At 40.6% G+C, this 16,501-nt stretch overlaps 1 long non-coding RNA gene across 4 annotated transcripts in view; it reads right to left on the reverse strand.

Annotated features, from left to right (window-relative positions):
- Positions 1-2,083: 2,083 nt before the first annotated feature.
- LOC146001133 (uncharacterized) overlaps positions 2,084-16,501 on the reverse strand; it is a 98,521-nt gene continuing 84,103 nt past the window's right edge. For all 4 annotated transcript variants that reach the window (XR_014443520.1, XR_014443521.1, XR_014443523.1 and 1 more), the window contains one exon: positions 2,084-2,722. This is a non-coding gene — a long non-coding RNA (uncharacterized LOC146001133). The remainder of the gene's footprint in view (positions 2,723-16,501) is intronic.

The following is a 16,501-nucleotide window of genomic DNA, read 5'->3' on the forward strand; positions in this document are numbered from 1 at the left end:
AACTTGCTATAAGGACCATGTCAAATGCATTTAAAATTCACGAAACAATGAGGGAGGAGAAAAATAAGCCTTAGAAATGAAGGAAAATGCAACAAAAAAGGCAAAAAATACTGAAAATCACCTAAAAGCAAAAAAAAGAAAAAGAAAGTGACATGCAAAATAGTTTCCCTTCATCTAGAACCGGAAAACACTGACTGTTATCAGGTTTAGAATTGTTTTGAAGGCTCAGAAGAAAAGATGACCCTTTCATTAACATCTGAGCCTTAGTCATCACATTCCTTGTTTGACCACCAAATAGTTTCTGATGGATTATAACAACAATTTAGGTATTTTTTGATCCAAATTGATGAAAGTTCCTGTTGCCTTCTTCAAGAATATAATAAAAATAATTAAAAAATGGTATAAACAATGAAGATTCGAAATTATTTCAGACTATTCACACCTAGCATGCCTAGATTGAGTGGAAACTTAGTGCTTCCAAATAAATCTCATCTCTGAATTGTATATCTTAGTGCCAGAAAGAAAAAAAAAAACAAATACGTTGAGCAGATGGAAACATTTGTCGAATTCTACACCAAATTTATTATTGTGAACATTCTGAAACAAAATTATTCAACTTAATTATGGAACTCCATACTCAATGTATCTCAATGCCCTACTAAAAAAAAAAAAAAAAAAAAACTTCGCGAGTTTTGGATTTGAACCTTTGAACCCGCGACCCTTAATTCAAAGGGAAAAAGAGCTACCAAATATTCTACAATGTTACTGGTAGCAAATGTCTTGAAACGTCTGATGACTGCGCTGTCTACCACTTTTCTATATGACGAACACATTTTTGCTGCAAATTATGAGAACTTTTGCTCATTGCACAGTACTTTGCAAGGCATTCTTATATCCAATTTGGATAAAAATTCATAATTTGGCCCTTAGTGTTCAAACTTGACAGAAATTTCCTCCAGATGGACCACTAATGAGTGCAGTGTTACCAACCTCACAACAGTTTCTCTGATTCTAAATCTAAAGGGCACAATGAGGGAAAAAGTTTGAAAATCACTGGTCTAAACTATTGGTAATTATTCCTCTGCTCATACTTCATAGGGAATTATCTAGGTAGATCATTGCAGTGTTTTCAACCTCACTAAAGTTTGACAAATCCAATCTCAACAAAAGAAATGCAAATATTCTTTACAAATGTAAAACCAATATGAGGAACAATGTTATAGTTTTGGTCTTCATATGATGAGCAAGAATGTACTTGTCTACTAAAGAGACCTGTATTAAAGTGTGGCAATATAGCTCTTGTTCATCAACAAAGATATCTTGAATTGGAAATACTTCAGAGTGGTCAGTTGGTTGGTTTTTAGTAGTATAAACCCCAATCGTAAATTTTTCTGCATTATACATTTAATCTTGTTCTCAACATACCAAAATGTTAAATTTTCCTCCATTTTACTTTGTACGTTTTAAGTTTGTTCCCTTGTAAAGTATAAAATAAGAGTACACTAAACTTATGTAAATTTCAATTTATTTGATATTGTTTGTTCATACAATTGACATCCCAAAGTAACAATCTGGATATTTTTTTTTAATTTGTTGCAATATATTTAATTTCTAGCTGCTGATCATTTTTTTTTTATTTCAGGTGGAACCCCCTTCTGGTAGGAGAACTGAATTTTTGAAGAACAAGTTTCCAAGTGAAGAAAGAAACTCAGAAATGTTTTCTAATTGAAACTTACTAGCAACAGTTGCTCAGCCAGTGCTTCTGATTGGGAGGAAAATCATTGGTATATGCTCTATTGTATACATTTTTAGAACTAATAAAGTATATTGAAAGTAAGAAATTTGACTTATCTTTGGTTTTGAAATAGAAAAATAAATTTAAAAATGTAGTGTTCATTAAAAATTTATAAAATTCTTGGACTTATAATACGAAATGTGCTAATTTTAGCATATTTTTCACAGATTTTGGTCAATTTTTGGCCAAAGTATGCTTAAAAAATCACCCTAAGTCCAATTTAAGAAAATTTTGAACCTTTTCTCACCTAAACACTTTAGGTCAAATGTTGATAAGAAGAGTCTCAGGTAAGATGAGGTAAACGTTTATTAGGTATTTAACAAGATGAAAGCTCCCTTTCCTGACAAAGTGCTACATTTGAAAGAGTTCAAGTCCAATGTTGACAATGATTGAATTGGTTGATTCATCAAAAGGAAATGTTCAGAATGCAATCCCAAACATTTCCTTTGAATGTACCAACAGACTCAATCACTGCCAAAATGGGACTTCAACACTTTCAAATGTAGCACTATGTCTGAAGGGAAAAAAAAAAAAGCATACAGGAAACTGCAAAAGACAAGGTTTACAAAAATTCCACCCTCTGAGGGAAAACTTGCACTTTTACAATGTCTGAATGTCAAGGTGTAATGAAAGTAACCAACAAGTCTACATATTTCATATTCCACGAGGTTATTTCAGGTCTTGTTTCACTTGGAATTCTTCTTGCTCTGCAGCCTCCTCCACTGACCCTATCCTTAGATTTCCACCGAGCTGCTCCTCTCTTCGCTTCTGGCCTGGTGAACTCCACTTGCAGGCAGATGGCATCTGGCTGTTGGTGGGAGAAGTGCCATTCCCTGGACTTCTATTGGAGATGATGATTGCAATATAATGGACGAGAACCTTGCCCCCATGTTATTCGAAGTTCATCGGTGGTGGTCCTTACCAGGCCTGGAAAATAGTTCAGATTCAATGAGAGCAGACACACCATAAAGAAAAAAAAAACCTTCAAGTTAAAACTTAGAACAGAGGAATGTAACTCCAAATATGAGGTTTTCTGTTTTGTTTAACATATTGCCTCTGGAGAGCTCTATTTGGAGTTAGGAAATAATGTATTCTTAGGAATATGTCTTATCTTCTGTAATTTTGAGAAACTGAAGTTACTTGAGTGTAACAATGTAATCCCTCTGCTTCTCACATGAATTAAAATGCACCCTTAAAATTAAATATTACTAGGGCTGAGCCAATGTTCATGTATCGGTATCAGCCGATACCAGCCAATACTTTCCCGGCATTTTGCAAAGCCCCATTATCCTAGAAATTATTAAAAATTCAAACTTTATTTTTATTTTGCACAAAAAAGTGTATTTTGTGATTACATAATATCTATTATAATATTCTGTTGTAATTCTTGAATATAAAGAGTGTTCCCCTGTGCTTAGCACCACGCCATGAAGGCATATAGGGGGTGTGGGGGTAACGCCCCACACTTTCTTGATCGGGTCGTGAGTGGGGGTGATGTGATCAGCATCACGCCCCTGACCTCCTTTACCTCCCAAGGTTTTCTTGAATATTCTAAAACAAATTTCTTGACGCACATAATCACATAAGAATATGTACACACCATTATTGATCAATATTTTGAACAAATTTTAGTAACAGTATCGGCATAGATAACCTCCCTTGTTAGTAATATTTAGGGCTAAGTGTCCCCCTCAGATTTCCATGAAACATGGCAGGTGTAGAGAGGGGCCCAAAGGAAGAAATACATGTTTTTTTTGTGTCGGCTAAAAAACTGTTTTAGGGGGCAAAACCTCCCCTCTAATGTCAAGATGAGGACAAATTGAAGTGGGGATCTGACCCCTGTGTCCCCCTCAGATTTCAATGAAACTTGCTGTTCACACGATTATTTTTAGAAAATAACCAATGTTATAAAATATCATTATGTACACAAATCGCTAAGCTCATTGAAAGTTACAATGCATATTACTACAAAATGTTCACACTTATCTTGCCTTGCCACCAAGTTATTTTACGGAGTGCACTATATTTAGCAGAACAAAAATCATTATTAGGATGCTTGTCAGTTTCCAACCGCAATAAATTTACGAACTTTTTGTCTTGTTTTGATCATCATCAATATATTTATTGGACTTACAGCAATGCATATGGCTGTTTATGCCCATTATAAATTTTATTTACATAAGATACAATTTACATAAAATCTACAAACAAATTTCAAATACGCTCCTATCTATGTCATCCTTAGAAATATACATTACCATGTTATATAATTTTGTCTAAAAAAATGCAAGTAAAATATATTCAATTCACATGCAAGAAAGAAGCCAAATTTATGGGAAATTATTACTGGTGCAAAGAGTTAACCATAAAGGTGAAGCAATAAGTAAAAAAGAAAGAGCATTGGGTTTAAAGTGAGACGTCATTTGTGGCAGCGTATCCCATACTACAAATTGGCCATTGTTTTACCTTACGTAATGAATCCTGTAACAACGCTGGATTTTCGTGTGGATTATTTTACTTCTATGAGTTTGCAATGCTGTCTGCATGCAGGTGGTTTTGTTTACAGAAGGTCTCAGGGTTGGTGATTTGAACTTTAGATAACCTCCCTTGTAAGTGAATTATGGCACAATCACAGAGTAATACTTCGATTATGACTAGAATTTACAAAAAAAGGGGGGGATGGTTTGAGAAACACTGCCTCAAAAAAACTGAAATAGAGTTTTTGGCCACAAATGGCAAAAGAAAAAGTCCATTACAATTTTGTTTTAAGTCTACTTATGGTCAGATAGGCTAATTGGGACTGGACCTGCAATTTAAAATGGGATCTGAAACACTGTACCTCCATTGGGGAGACCCAGTCTTACCATAACTACTCAACTTCAAAAGATGTTGACTGAACACCAAGTGAGGAACCAACTTCCCCAGGCATTTGTGTCTAGCTTCAGTGATGGAAGTGCTGCTGTTAGAATTCTGTTTACCAATGAAAAAATGTTCACTGTTGAGGAGGTTTTCAACTCTCAAAATGACAATAATGGATGCCACAAGTCCACGAGAAACTAGAGTGAAGGGTCATCAGGAAGGGAGAGGGGAGGGTGGGTGGAAGTTAGTAGTTTGTGGTCCAGATCTGGACAACAAATTGTGGTCTCTGCTTCAATACATGGCTTGCATGAAGACACACAACAAAGTGTTGCCAATCTGAAGCACTCTTGATAGAGGGTGAGGGGCTCTCACTTATTGCACAAGACTCAAAACAACTTTCTGGTCAAGCCCCACCATTCGCCTTCCGACATCAGGCAAAATGCTATCCTTGGTAGCTTTAGGTCTCTCGGCATAAATACAGCATATATCTAGAACCTCGATAAAATTCAATTATGATTCCCGGTTTCCAAGGAAAACTTTCTAAAAATTCAAGGATACAAACAAATGTCCCCTGTATTTCAATCTTACGTATTACAATCTCTCATCACCCACACATATTTTAACAATATAAAGGATCAGTGTGATTCCAATGTATCAAGAAATTATATAATTCAATTCAATTAAAAGGTGTGTGCATTGTAAATAATTAAATATTACACACACATCAGAGTTCACATTTGCCATTGCACATACTCAGACCAAAATGCAAACACAAGTCATAAATGTTACGGGATATGTTAATCTACGAAACATTGTTTACTGTAGAAGAATTTCAAACTCAAATTTACCTAATGAACTTCAAGATATCTTGCAATACTCTGTCAGATAAATTGTTCTGCAAGCAGATTGAGAGAATTTTGATTTATTTTCCACGCAGCTCTCTATTCTTTTCCTTCCTCTAAAAATAAAAGCTAAACTGTGAAAAACTTGCCCCAGGGCATTTACAAATATGTATAAATTCAATGGGATTTTGATTAATAAGAGTTGCAATTTTTCATGTCTACGAAGAAAAATTCAAGCAGAATTCCTGGAATTTTCAGTGAGTAGCCACCCTGAAATAATACCTTCTTGGTCAAGCCTCCAAAAACTGCAGTGTGTTTATGCTAAGAGGACTAATCCTAACAAACCTAATCTATCCACGAAGGCATTACACACACATGGGACTAGGCGAAAGGCAGTAATTTTGAATGATTAGTGCTTTGAGTACACAATTTATCCATGGGATATTGACTGACTTATTTAGTTTATTTTACTTCTCATTTCTGCCACTTTTGGCTAATCGCAAAGATGAAGAGTGATGATATTGATGAAGGGACACAAAGAACACCCATGCCAAGGCTGGGATTTGACCCCGGGACCTCTGGTGTCCATGGAATATTACAATGTCTTAGAGCATCTTCTGCTGTTTCATTCACAACATGCGACTGGGTGTGCAAATTAAATATTCAATGAACAAGTCTTTATTTTCGCAACAACAGTAACTTGAAACGTTAGAAGGCAACATCGACTTAACCTGGCTGGTAAGCAAAGAACACTTGTTCGAATCAGGTCGCCAGGAAAGCTACAATTCCTATAATCAAATAAGTAGCTTTGGACACTACAGGCTAAATTAAATGTTAATCTCGTATCAGCATACTGATCTTAAGTATTAAATGGGGTACACATTCATGTACGAGGTGCTCCAGAAAGTAAGTTCCCTATTTTTTTCCCGTGAAAGTAAACATAATGAGCCATGTAAATTGCGCATGCACAGCAGAGCTAAGACGTATCAATCATATGCCAGGCGGACAGATCCCACCCGGTGCCAGTAGCGAGGCAGCAGTGGTCCGAAGTGGAAGCTCGTATTCCTTCTCCCACCGCATGCCAGTAGCGAGGCAGCAGTGGTCCGAAATGGAAGCTCGTATTCCTTCTCCCGCCTCATGCGAGGTTCGGTCGGTGATAAAGTTCCTGAATGCACAAAGCATTGCGCCAATTGACATTCATCGTCAGCTCTGTGAGGTCTATGGGCCGAACATTATGAGTAAGCAGATGGTGCGTCGCTGGTGTCGGCAGTTTTCGGAAGGTCGTCAAAGTGTCCATGATGAAGAGCGCAGTGGGCGTCCGTCCCTCATCACTGATGATCTGGTTGAGCTGGTGCGGCAGCGCATCGTAGAGAACCATCGCTTCACGATTACGGAGTTGAGTAGCCTTTTTCCGCAGATATCGCGATCCGTGTTGCATGAGATTGTCATGCAGCGCCTGCTGTTCAAAAAATTGTGTGCCAGGTGGGTGCCGAAAAACCTGACACCCGAACACAAAATGAAACGTTCAGGAGCAGCACTGACATTCCTGCAACGGTACCATGATGACGGCGATGATTTCCTCAACAGGATCGTCACGGGCGATGAGACGTGGATTTCGCACTTCACCCCGGAAACCAAGCAGCAGTCAATGTATTGGCAGCATAGTGGATCTCCGGTCAAGAAGAAATTCAAACAGACGCTGTCGGTACAGAAAGTGATGTGATGTGCACTGTGTTTTGGGACAGGAAGGGCATTTTGCTCATTGACTTCCTCCCCAGAGGTGAAACGGTGAACGCTGACCATTACTGTGAAATACTAAGGAAATTGTGACGTGCCATTCAAAACAAGAGGCGTGGCATGCTTACTGCAGGTGTTGTGCTCCTCCATGAGAATGCTCATCCACATACGGCTCGGCACACAGCAGCTGTTTTGACTGAAATTGGCTGGGAGTTGTTTGATCATCCACCTTACAGTCCTGATCTGGCTCCCAGCGATTTTTCACGTTTTCTTGCACCTCAAGAAATTTCTGTCCTCCGGTGAGTGTTTTGGCAACGACGAAGAGCTGAAGACGTCTGTCACACGCTGGTTCCATTCACAGGCGGCAGAGTTCTACGACAGTGGGATCCAAAAGTTGATACCACGATACGACAAGTGTATCAATTCTGGTGGTTGCTATGTTGAAAAATAGCTGAACCTTTGCTGTACCTGTTGCCAATAAATGGTTTCCTGAAACTGTGTTGTTTTAAAAAAAAATAATAGGGAAACTTACTTTCTGGATGCACCTTGTAATAGGTGTACTTCTGCATATATATTATGAACAGCGATGTTTTAATAGTCTTGAAACACCTAATACTTTGATATTGAAGTTCGTGAAACTTTGTGTTAAGTTCACTTTATGCTTGTAGGTAATCAGGACTGAACCTTCAGTTTTAAAATTAATACAAATCACTATGCTATTGATAGGCTCCCACACACAAGGCAAAAACAAATTAGTAACTCAAAGTAATGGAGCTACACCATGCTATTTGGTTGTAAAGTATCATTTGAACCTTAAACTCACAATTGACACTGCAAGTGAAATAAGTTAGCCATAGTTGATAAAAAGGACAAAATTTCTAGCCCCCCCCCAAAAGAACAGCTTTTTATCGAGAAAAAAATACCTATTCAAAAATGCTGACCTTTTTTTTTCAATTCTAATCTCAACTGTGAATACAAACTGACGAAGGGTCACTTACACAGGAAGTTTGAACCTGGAAACTGAAATTGTTTATCATTTGGAGAGTGATCTCGGAATACTGCAAAAAATGTAAAATAATTTCCTTTACAGATAATCACACAGTGTCATTATATAGGGTGGTTACAAATTATTGAGTGCATCTTGATATGAAAGGCTTGGGAGTAAAACATCCTAAGTGATATTTTGGTCATTGTTGAGTAACACAGTGCATAGTGTAGTTTATCATAAATGGAGTCAAACTGTACTCTTAGTGTTTCGTTTCGTCAACATATGACAGCTAGACATGTTGGCAGTCATGGTATCTACCAGTTGTTTTGTGTAAAGTAGGGGAAGTAGCAAAGATGGCGGCGAAACAGCAGTTACCGAGATGCAACATGTCTCGGAAAGTTCCCGAGTATTTAAGTCACGAGGAATATGTATCACCGAAAAAGAATGAAGAGGTTACCGATGCAGATGCGAGTAAAACTGAGCATGGCAACAAATATTCCATTTCATGTAAAATGTGGTATCTACTGTAAATACCATTGTTTACATGCAGCAGTGCTAATGATGGCAGTTTCGAAATAAATTATACTCTCGTACCTGGATATGAATTGCGATCTAGTCGAGAAGCATATACTTTCCGTCTACTAATATGGATACCTGTAGTCACATAGAAATTTGTTTGATTTTCAATTGGGTATGCAAATTTAAGGCTGCTTTACATGCAACGTCGAAATTTATTGCACTTGAGGAATATGTGATAGGATTCTCTGAATAGTATAAATGATTCAGAACTGTTTAGTCTTTTATCAAATATTTCTTTCATAAATCTTTAATGTTCATTTTAAAAGTTATACAGGGTGTATCATAAGTGATAGCGCAAACTGAAACTGTGAAAAGTACACAATAGTAGAAGCAAAAGTATCTCAGTAAACATAGGGTCCCAAAGGAACCGTTTGCGAGATAATTGCGAATGTAAGGTTACAATCCGCCACTGACATTATTGTTTGTACACATCGTACGCTTGTCAATTTACAAGTGACATGCCTGCTATGCCTTCCACCGGCCCCCATGGCAGAGTGGTTATCACATTGTGCTATGACGCCAGTGGTCACAGGTTCGAATCCCAATCTGGCCATGGATGTTTGGCAAATTAGCCAAAAGTGGTACAAAAAGCAAAGTAAAATAATGCATATGAAGCAATCAATCATGTTATGCCTTCTGTCATGTACAGTCACGGACACTTCTGGGTTGGAACAATTCTATTGAAATTTAATGGAAATGTTACAACCCAGAAGTGCCCGTGGCTGTACAGGACATATGGTTTGTTTACAACGCCCCTTTCGGCAGTGTTCAGTTTTAAACAAAGAAACCTCTGAGTGTGCAAGGAGACAAGCTTACGATTTGTACGAACAATAAACTCAGTGGCGGATCGTAAACATACATTCGCAATTATCTCGCAAACGATTCGTTTCCAACCCCATGTTTACACAGACTTTTTTGCTTCCACTATCATTTACTTTTCAGCATTTCAGTTTGCGCTATCACTTATGATACACCCTGTATTTTATGGTCCACATAATTACCTATTTGTAATTTTAATTAACTTCAGTATTTACGATAGTTGACATTTTTATGAAAGCAAATTCTTTTATTGTTGATATTTACTGTATTTGCCCCACTTTTCAGGAAAATGCTTTATCACTGAATTAATTCACAGTATTTCAAATATGAAGTGATATGTAGGTCTACTTCCAACTTTTTAATCTGACAGCGTGTATGCCTCCACGCGCTTGAACTCTACGTGACTATAGAATGCTCTCACACACAGTAAGAAAGAAATTGTCCAACTCGGAACAGATTTCCAGAAATAAAGGCAATCAAAAACTGAATATCTGCGTATAAGATGCACCCTGTTTTTCAGACCTATTTTTAAAGGAAAAAGTGCATCTTATATGTCAGCAAATACAGTAATTGCAAATGTGTGTGTTCTTCTTGACTTTTTTTTTTTTTTTTTTACCTATGCGTTTGCAAGATACGTTGCCCCTACATTAGATATCAGTAGCAGTGATTGGGTGACCAAAGTGGGAGGAGCAAGGACAGTTTACTTTTTCTTTGTAGACAAGGCTTGGCACGAAGAGGCTATAGTTTAGGTGCAAAAAGTGAGGGAGAAACCGCCCCCTAATGGCCATCACTGTTGGAAATGAATAAATTATGTGCAGTTGTTTTGTGTGCTGTATAAAACCATGTTCATATGTAAATTAGCGGGAATATAAGAGGGGAGCAAAGAACATTGGTGCCCCGGAAGTTTGTATTCTTCTAATACAGTGATTTTCAGTGCGTCCGGACACACACTATATACGCCCCTGTTCCATACCCATCAATACAATAATAACAGTTGGGCTGAAAAGTTCGTAGGCTGACTCATAGATGGCGTTACTAGAATTAAATCCATGTGATTTTTACTTAGTACTAACCTTCAAAAGATACGTGTATAAATTTCACAGCTGCCGGATAATTAGTTTGTGAGATATAGCATTGTGAGTGAAGCAGCTTTTGTTATTGTGAAAAAATGGATAAAAAAGAATTTCGTGTGTTAATAAAGCATTGCTTTTTGGCGAAAAAAATACTGTTGAAGCCAAGGCTTGGCTTGGCTTGATAAACATTATTCGGACTCTGCACCAGGAAAATCAACCGTTGAGAAGTGGTTTGCTAAATTTAAACGAGGCGAAATGAGCATCGAAGACTATGCACGCAGTGGACACCCCAAAGAGGCTGTTACCGACGAAAACATCAAAAAAGTCCACAAAATAATTTTAAATGATCGTAAAGTGAAGTTGATCGAGATAGCTGAGACTTTAAAAATATCAAAGGAACGTGTTGGACATATTGTGCATGAAAAATTTGAACATGCGAAAGCTGAAGATGGTCACTGAAGGAGTTCATAATAATGCATAAGAACATACAAACATGACAAGACGCATGTCGATAATAGAAGGCACCTTACATCGTGTTCACCTCCCGGCCAAACACCTAGACGTATTAATCTTCACGACAATTTTGTTGAGCAACAATCACACACATTGCCTCATTTGCTGAAACCATGGTAAATCCGTATATTTTGAAGATGGAATGAGAAAACTCTTAACAATAGCGATGTAGGAAGTTGGCGGTTCCATTAATATTCTCTGGTAGAACTTCACATCCTCGTAGAGCAAAAAACATAGAAAGAAAAAAAAAAGGAACGAAATCAAAACTAGGTAAAGAATGAAAGAAGAAAGAAGAAATAGGATAGCTGAGGAGAAAGGTTACTACAGGAAGGAACAAGGAGGTAGCATTATTACAAGCAGTACGGGGAATTAGGTGTTACCATAGGTTATACCAAATTACACAAGTTTCAATACTCAAGAGAGAGCATACCATTCTCTCATAACATATAACAGTTGGGCTGAAAAGTTCGTAGGCTAACATAGTAAAAAATATTTTTTTTGACAAAATTCGATTTTATTATTCAATATAGTTGCCTTTGAGGGCGATACAACGATTATAGCGGTCATACAATTTTTCGATGCCATTTTTATAGTACGATTTCTCTTTAGCCTCAAAATAGGCCTCAGTTTCGGCGATTACCTCTTCATCAGTGCTAAATTTCTTTCCAGCGAGCATTCTTTTAAGGTCTGCAAACAGGAAAAAGTCACTGGGGGCCAGATCTGGAGAATATGGTGGATGGGGAAGCAATTCGTAGTCTAATTCATATAATTTTGCCATCGTTTTCATTGATTTGTGACACAGTGCATTGTCTTGATGAAACAGCACTTTTTTCTTCTTCAAATGGGGCCGTTTTTTCGTGATTTCATCCTTTAAACGCTCCAACAACGCTATGTAATAATCGCTGTTGATGGTCTGGCCCTTCGATGAATCGATGAATATAATACCATGCGCATCCCAGAATACTGATGCCATAACCTTGCCAGCCGACTGTTGCGTCTTTCCACGCTTTGGATTCGGTTCATCACGTGCAGTCCACTCGGCTGACTGTCGATTGGACTCTGGAGTGTAGTTATGGAGCCATGTTTCATCCATTGTAATATATCGACGGAAAAATTCGTGTTTATTACGGTTGAATATCGCTAAACATTGCTCCGAATCATCAAAACGTTGTTGCTTTTGATCGATTGTGAGCACGCGCGACACCCATTTTGCACACAGCTTTTGCATGCTCAAATATTCATGCACAATATGTCCAACACGTTCCTTTGATATTTTTAAAGTCTCAGCTATCTCGATCAACTTCACTTTACGATCATTTAAAATTATTTTGTGGACTTTTTTGATGTTTTCGTCGGTAACAGCCTCTTTGGGGCGTCCACTGCGTTCATCGTCTTCGATGCTCATTTCGCCTCGTTTAAATTTAGCAAACCACTTCTCAACGGTTGATTTTCCTGGTGCAGAGTCCGAATAATGTTTATCAAGCCAAGCCTTGGCTTCAACAGTATTTTTTTTCGCCAAAAAGCAATGCTTTATTAACACACGAAATTCTTTTTTATCCATTTTTTCACAATAACAAAAGCTGCTTCACTCACAATGCTATATCTCACGAACTAATTATCCGGCAGCTGTGAAATTTATACACGTATCTTTTGAAGGTTAGTACTAAGTAAAAATAACATGGATTTAATGCTAGTAACGCCATCTATGAGTCAGCCTATGAACTTTTCAGCCCAACTGTTAAATACAAGCGAATAATTGTAACTACTCTTAAATACAATACCAAAAGGTGTAAGACACATAGATATATATATATACAACCAATTGTTACAAACCAAAAATATATATATATATATAAATCAAATAAGGTAAAAGGAAACACTCACCGGACAGTAGGAAAATTCAAAATTTTCGCTAATTTATAGCATCATCGGTGTGAGAAGAAACAGAAGACGGAACCGGAAGTTGGGGTCCTGCAGAGTTGCCAGGTCCCCATTGAAGAAGAAGCGGTGCGTAGAACGAAAAAAACACTGTTTCGTCACCAGGCTCGTCGTAAACTGTGAGTGTGTAGGATGAGGCGGGAGGGTGGGTGAGGGTTGGGCATTACTGGGTGGCCTTGTTCAGGCCAGGTGGAGTGGTTGCACTCATGGCCGATATATAGGCCCTCTCCCATCTTTTGCGAACAGAGGTGTTGGCTGGTTGGGGTAGGAGGTGGATGATCGCTACCCGGAAGCAGTCGTTGAAACTGATGTTGTGGTGGTTGGTGTGGACGGCGACAGTGAAGTCCAGGTTGTGGGTGGAGGAGCGGTGGTTATTGATGCGGAGGTTGAGGGCCGTTGATGTTTCCCCCAGGTAAAAATCACCACAGATGTTGCAGGTGAGGATGTAGATAAGGTTTGAGGCATGGCAGGTCCCTTTGGGATGGAGGGTAAATTTGCCAGTGGCCGTGTGCACCTGGAGGGTGTGAGAAGTGATGAGGATGGGACAGGTCTTGCACCTGGGTCGGTTGCATTTATGGGCAGGGGGGTGTTGGATGTGTGGTGAAGGAGTGTTGTGGACCAGGATGTTTTGGAGGTTAGGGGGGCGTTTGAAAACCACCCTGGGTTTGTCGGGAAATATGTTTTTGGTTTCGGGATCACTGTGGAGGATTGGGAGAAGAGAGTGCAGTGTGTGCCTGATTTTGTTGAGGTGGGGATGATATTGGGTGATGAGTGCAGGTGGGTTGGTGGCAGCAGGTTTCTTGGTGGTAGTGGTATGTGAGGCAGCTCGTGATATTTGCTTGGTGACCAGGATGGAGGGATATCCACGGTTAACCAGGGCCTGGTGTAGGCGGAGGTTATAATTCTGGCGGGAGGTGGGTGAAGTGTTCAGGCGCTGTCCCCTGAGGGCCAGAGAGAATGGAATTGCTTTTTTGGTGTGGAACGGGTGGGAGCTGGAGAAGTGTAGGTATTGCATGTGGTTGGTGGGTTTTATGTGGATGGAGGTAGTCAGGTGTCCTCCCTCGATGTGCACGTCCACATCCAGGAAGGTGATCTGGTTGGGGGAGTGTGTCCAGGTGAATTTTAGGGAACGGAAGTGGTTAAGTTGGTCCAGGAAGGCTGACAAGGATGGTTCTCCATGTGTCCAGAGCATGAAGATGTCGTCGATGAAGCGGAGCCAGAGGAGGGGTTGGAGGGGTTGGAGGGGTTGGGTAGCCAAAAACTCTTGCTCAAGTTGCCCATGAAGAGGTTTGCATAGGATGGGGCCATTCTGGTACCCATGGCTGTACCTCGGATCTGTAGGAAATTTTGGTTTTCGAAGGTGAAGTTGTTACAAGTGAGGACAAGGTGGGCTAGGTGGGTCAGGAAGTTGGTGCTGGGGTTGTGAGGTTTGGGTCTGCTATTGAGATAGAATTCTATGGAGCGGAGGCCATGGGAGTGAGGTATGTTGGTGTAGAGGGAAGTGACATCAATGGTGGCAAGGATGGTATTTGGGGGCAATGGCGGGAGGGTGCTGATTTTCTGGAGGAAGTGGTTGGTGTCACGGAGGTAGGAGGGCAGAGCTTTCACAAGAGGCTGGAGATGGGAGTCAACAAAGGCTGAGATTCGTTCTGTAGGTGAGTTATAGCTGGACACAATGGGTCTGCCAGGGTTGCCAGGTTTGTGGATTTTGGGCAATAGATAGAAGGTGGGGGTGCGGGGATTGTCGGGTATTAACATGGCGGTGGTACGAGCTGTTAGGCCTTCAGGTGGGCCGCGGGTGTGGATGAAGTCCCGGATTTTGGTGAGGTGTTCGGCGGATAGGTCAACTGTGGTGGGTTTGTAAGTGGAGGGGTCAGCCAGCTGGCGGTTGGCTTCCGCCAGGTAGTCTTGAGAGTTCAAGACCACCGTGGTGGACCCCTTGTCAGCTGGGAGGATTTTGATGTTGTGGTTGTTGCGGAGGTCTCTGAGAGCTTTCTGTTGGGGGGGATTGAGGTTAGGTTGGTTGTGAAAGTTATTTAAGAATGAGCTGTCAGAGGTGGTGGAAATGACGGCAGTGATGTATCTTTCCAAGGGGTGGTTGGTGGGCAGGGGGGGTGGATCTTGGGAGGAGGGGGGGCTAAATTGAAGGAGGCTCGGGTGGGTTTCACTGGTAGTAGTGAACGTGCACATCGAGGGAGGACACCTGACTACCTCCATCCACATAAAACCCACCAACCACATGCAATACCTACACTTCTCCAGCTCCCACCCGTTCCACACCAAAAAAGCAATTCCATTCTCTCTGGCCCTCAGGGGACAGCGCCTGAACACTTCACCCACCTCCCGCCAGAATTATAACCTCCGCCTACACCAGGCCCTGGTTAACCGTGGATATCCCTCCATCCTGGTCACCAAGCAAATATCACGAGCTGCCTCACATACCACTACCACCAAGAAACCTGCTGCCACCAACCCACCTGCACTCATCACCCAATATCATCCCCACCTCAACAAAATCAGGCACACACTGCACTCCCTTCTCCCAATCCTCCACAGTGATCCCGAAACCAAAAACATATTTCCCGACAAACCCAGGGTGGTTTTCAAACGCCCCCCTAACCTCCAAAACATCCTGGTCCACAACACTCCTTCACCACACATCCAACACCCCCCTGCCCATAAATGCAACCGACCCAGGTGCAAGACCTGTCCCATCCTCATCACTTCTCACACCCTCCAGGTGCACACGGCCACTGGCAAATTTACCCTCCATCCCAAAGGGACCTGCCATGCCTCAAACCTTATCTACATCCTCACCTGCAACATCTGTGGTGATTTTTACCTGGGGGAAACATCAACGGCCCTCAACCTCCGCATCAATAACCACCGCTCCTCCACCCACAACCTGGACTTCACTGTCGCCGTCCACACCAACCACCACAACATCAGTTTCAACGACTGCTTCCGGGTAGCGATCATCCACCTCCTACCCCAACCAGCCAACACCTCTGTTCGCAAAAGATGGGAGAGGGCCTATATATTGGCCATGAGTGCAACCACTCCACCTGGCCTGAACAAGGCCACCCAGTAATGCCCAACCCTCACCTACCCTCCCGCCCAACTCATCCTACACACTCACAGTTTACGACGAGCCTGGTGAAGAAACAGTGTTTCTTTCGTTCTACGCACCGCTTCTTCTTCAATGGGGACCTGGCAACTCTGCAGGACCCCAACTTCCGGTTCCGTCTTCTGTTTCTTCTCACACCGATGATGCTATAAATTAGCGAAAATTTTGAATTTTCCTACTGTCCGGTGAGTGTTTCCTTTTACCTTATTTGATTTTTACTTAGCCCTTTTG

The sequence above is a fragment of the Lepisma saccharinum genome, chromosome 17 (assembly GCF_977018435.1).
Source record: "Lepisma saccharinum chromosome 17, izLepSacc3.1, whole genome shotgun sequence".
Lineage (NCBI taxonomy): Eukaryota > Metazoa > Arthropoda > Insecta > Zygentoma > Lepismatidae > Lepisma > Lepisma saccharinum.